The 4,471-nt window shown below is 41.5% G+C and overlaps 1 non-coding gene across 1 annotated transcript; it reads right to left on the bottom strand.

Annotated features, from left to right (window-relative positions):
- Nucleotides 1-270: 270 nt before the first annotated feature.
- On the bottom strand, nucleotides 271-377 carry LOC141624809 (small nucleolar RNA R71). The gene has a single exon (XR_012534613.1). It is a non-coding gene; the product is annotated as a small nucleolar RNA R71 (small nucleolar RNA).
- Between the last annotated feature and the right edge of the window lie 4,094 nt (nucleotides 378-4,471).

Here is a 4,471-nt window from a genome sequence, read left to right as displayed (position 1 = left end):
TTCATCCAACTAGTTGAGAGGAGCCAATTTGGGGGGATGCCTAGTGAGGACCCTCATTCTCATATGGAAACCTTTTGCGATTATTGTGATGCTATCTTTCAAACGGGCGTGACTCAAGACCAAATTAGATGGGTCTTATTTCCTTTTTCCTTAATCGGCACCGCAAAGCAATGGTTGAAGGGCCTTGATAAGGCCACCCTTGGAATAGATTCTTGGAAGAAGTTGGCTCTAGCTTTCTACAAAAAATTCTACCCACCGGAAAAGACCAACATGCTAAGAGCTCAAATTACGGGTTTTAAGCAAAGGGATGAAGAGTCTTTGTATGAATATTGGGAGCGGTTTAAAGGTATTTGTCGCTCATGTCCTCACCATGGACTTAGCGAATGGTTTTTGGTGCAACAATTTTGGAATGGTTTATATGAAGATTCTAGGAACATTCTCAATATGGGATCAAATGGAATGTTCACCGAAGTTGATGACAATCAAACATGGAACAAGATTGAGGAAATGGCGGTCCATAACTCACAATATAGTAGACCTCGCAAGGCTACTAGAGGAGGAAAGCATGAAGTGGACTCCGTTACTCAATTGGGTGCTCAACTTAGTGCTCACATTGACACAATCAACTTGAAGTTTGAACAAGCTATGGCTAGACTTGAGGAAAACTCAAAATCATCGAAGCATCATGTTAATGCCATGACGGCATCCTCATCAATCCCAAGTGGGATATGTGAGAATTGTGGAACTTTGGGACATGACCAAGGTGAATGTAGGGGAACAAATGAACAAGTGAATGCTTTCCAAGCATACAAGAGTGGTACCCCTTATTCCAACTTTTACAATGAAAACACCAAATTCCATCCAAATCTCTCATACAAAAGCCAAAATGTTCAAAACCCTCAAACAACATACACTCCACCACCCATGAGAAACCAAAATCAAAGACCCTTTTACAATCAAAACCAAGGTTACCAAAATCAAAATCCATACAATCACCAAAATGACCAAGGTTTTGATGTCCAAAAAGCGGTCCTCCAAATGCAAAAGAACCAACAAGAATTTTTCACTCAAATGCAAAAAGATAGCCAAGCAAAAGAAACCACCATCAACAACATTCTAGCTCACACCAAGATGTTAGAAACCCAATTGACTCAACTAGCATCTTCAAGCTCACAAAGACAAAAGGGGCAATTACCACCTCAAAGTAATCCCCCTAGACATGAAACGGTTAGTGCCATTCACTTGAGAAGTGGTACAAGGTATGAAGCACCGAAGAAGAAAGTTGAGGATGAAGTTGTGGAAGCTAGTGAAAAGGAAGAAATTGTGCAAAACTCCAAAGATGGAGAATCATCAAAAGAAGAAAGTTCAAAGAAAAATGAAGACAAGGCCAAGGAGAAGGAGCCCATTGTGATTAGACTTCCTTTTCCAAGTCGTCAAGCCAAGCCCAAATTTGATGATCAACTTGGAAAATTCATGGAAATTGTGAAGAATTTAGAAGTCTCAATTCCCTTCACGGAATTAATCAATCACGTTCCGGCCTATGCGAAGTACATGAAAGATATCCTCACAAAGAAGAAGTCGATCCGGAAACTTGAGACTATCGCCTTCACTAAGGTGAGTAGTGCAATACTTCAAGGGAGTTCACCTCCAAAGTTAAAGGATCCGGGAAGCTTCTCAATACCGTGTACCATTGGCGACACGACGATCAACAAAGCCTTATGTGATCTAGGGGCTAGTGTGAGTGTCATGCCATACTCGGTAAGTAAAAGGTTGGGGATGGGAGAGCTTAAATGCACCAACATCACACTCCAAATGGCCGATAGATCGACGAAGACACCGTTAGGGATATGGGAAGATGTCCCCGTGCGAATTGGGAAGTTTTTCATCCCGGTGGACTTTGTCATTGTTGATATGGAGGAAGATTCCAACATTCCAATCATCCTAGGAAGACCTTTCCTACACACCGCCGGTGCGGTGATTGATGTGAAATATGGTGAGCTCACTCTAGAAGTGGGAGATGAAAGCATAACTTTTAATCTTGACAAGACTATGAGAGCTCCTCGTTTGCATGAGCCATGTTTCATGATTGATCATTATAGCCGAAAAGATGAGAAGAAGAAATCGGAACTCCAATGGAAGAAGAAAATTGAAGATGCTCCATTCAAAGAGCAAGTGAATTGTGACAAAGAGAGCTTGCAAAGCTCATCAAAACCAACCAAGGAAGAAGAGGATGGCCTCATTGGCCAAGAGAAGAAATTGGGAGAGTTGTCTCCATCTAAGCAAGAGATTTTCAATGATCAACTCAATGAAGTTTGTGGTCTTTGGACGACGAATTTGAAGGGATTTTTAATCCCTACATTGGACATGCCATCGATCATGATCAACAACAAGGGCCACGGTCCATTGAGAACCTCTACCATGATAATGAACAAGCCTTTGATTACTTCTTCAAGGTGTTGAGCAACATCAACAACACCTTGGACATGCCCCCTTGACATCTCATCAAGAATGAGAGTTTGGTGGAGTCCTCCCTAAACCACCACTTGTAAATATTTCTAACTCCCTAACTTACATTTCAATTCTTGTATTGCATTTTTGTCATCTTTGGATTTTTATTTACTTTGATCAAAATAATTGTCATGTAAGAGAGAAGTGAGGGAGGGACTAACAATTTCAATTGATGTGTAGTGCTTTACCTTAGTGTGGGGATGGCAATTGCCTAGGCTATCCATGCCTTAGTAGTGCCCCCACAATGAAGAACACAAGACTTGAAGAAAGAATGAAAGAATGATAAGGGAAATGCGCTGTGCACGGGTGGAATCAACTGTACACAGAGGAAGAATCCGAGCGGATTCCCAAGAATCCGCCCGTCTTATGTAATCCGAGCGTCCCGCAAAAAGACGCCCGTCTTGAATCGAGCTGAATTTTGAAATTTTCTTGATCGTTAAAGAATCCGAGCGGATTTAAAAATCCGCCCGTCTTGAAGAATCCGTCCGTCCTGGGAGAAAGACGTCCGTCTTTGCAGCTGAGGAAAACAAGCAAATTTCTCTGGATAGAAATCCGTCCGTCTTTGAGCAAATCCGCCCGTCCCGTGTTCAGCAAATCCGAGCGGATTGTCAAAAATCCGCCCGTCTTTAGGCGAGCTTTGCAAAGCCCAGAAAGAGCAGAATCCGCACGGATTGGGAAGAATCCGCACGGATTGCCCCTGCAGATTCGAAATTTTCGGCCTCTTTAAAACCCCTCCCACCTTCATTCATTCATTCATTCATTCATAAACACTACCCACAACATCAAAACCCTCATCCTCTCCATCATAAAAACAAAAACCCTCAACAACATTCAACAAAAACAAATCAAACCATCCTTCCAACACCAAATTAATCACTCCTTCTTCAACAAAAATCAAAACCAAGAACAAAATCTTCAACCTTTGAGTCGATTTTTGTTTTCATAAAGGCAAAGCCTTTCACCTTCAAATCGATTTGGGCATACTACAAATTGAAGATTTTTCATTCTTTTCTTGGTTAGTTCATCAATGGCAAGGACTAAGGGTGCAACAAAGGCAACAAAGGCACCAAAGGCTAAGGCACTCTCACAAAGGCAAAAGGCTCTTCAAACAAAGAAAGCTTTGGCTATGGTGGTAGCAACACCAAACTTGGAAGTGCAACAACAACAACAACCTTCTATGGGAGCAACAACACCTTCTACTCCGGTAATTAATCAACTTTTGCATTATCTGGAGGTAACTTTTATTTCCGATACCCATAGAAATACCTTTGTCAAGTTTGCTATGAAGTCATTACAATCCACCAAATTCATATGTGAAGATACCTTACAAAAATTGGGTGTTCTTGAACAAACAAAAGCCTTTTTCAATGCCATGGGGTTAAAGAAATTGTTTGAAACAAGGGAATTGACATACCCCTCCCTTACCTTGGAATTTTTAAGTTCTTTGAAAGTCACCAAAGTTGAGAATAGGGAAAATCTCGAGTTTCGTCTAGCTAATGTTAGTAGACGCATTACCTTTAAGGAATTGGGTGAAATTTTGGGTCTTAGTGATGAATCGCGTTATCTTAAGCATTATGGAAAGTATGACCCCGAACCTCTTTGGGAGGCAATCTCCCGGAAGAAATTTGAGGATTTTCATGCGAGTCGTGCTCTTTTGGTCCACCATCCGGGCATAAGAGTATGGCACAAGGTTGTGGGAAATACCATAATTGCTAGGAAAGACACCAATCATTTCACAAGACTTGATTTTATTCTCCTTGAATCGGCTTTGAATATCGGAAGAATTCATACCAAGCCTTACAACTCTTTGAGGCTCTTGGTAGATAGATGGCTCAACATCGATAGTGGGAAGAAGGGCACAACCGTTATTGTCAATGGCGGCCTAGTCACGGTCCTAGCTAAGCACTTTGATCCTAACTTCAATAAGGATAACAAGTACAAAGCAAAGGAGGGTGGCCATCTT

Source organism: Silene latifolia, chromosome X (genome assembly GCF_048544455.1).
Source record: "Silene latifolia isolate original U9 population chromosome X, ASM4854445v1, whole genome shotgun sequence".
Taxonomy (NCBI): Eukaryota; Viridiplantae; Streptophyta; class Magnoliopsida; order Caryophyllales; family Caryophyllaceae; genus Silene; species Silene latifolia.
This window is presented reverse-complemented; position numbering and strand designations above follow the sequence as displayed.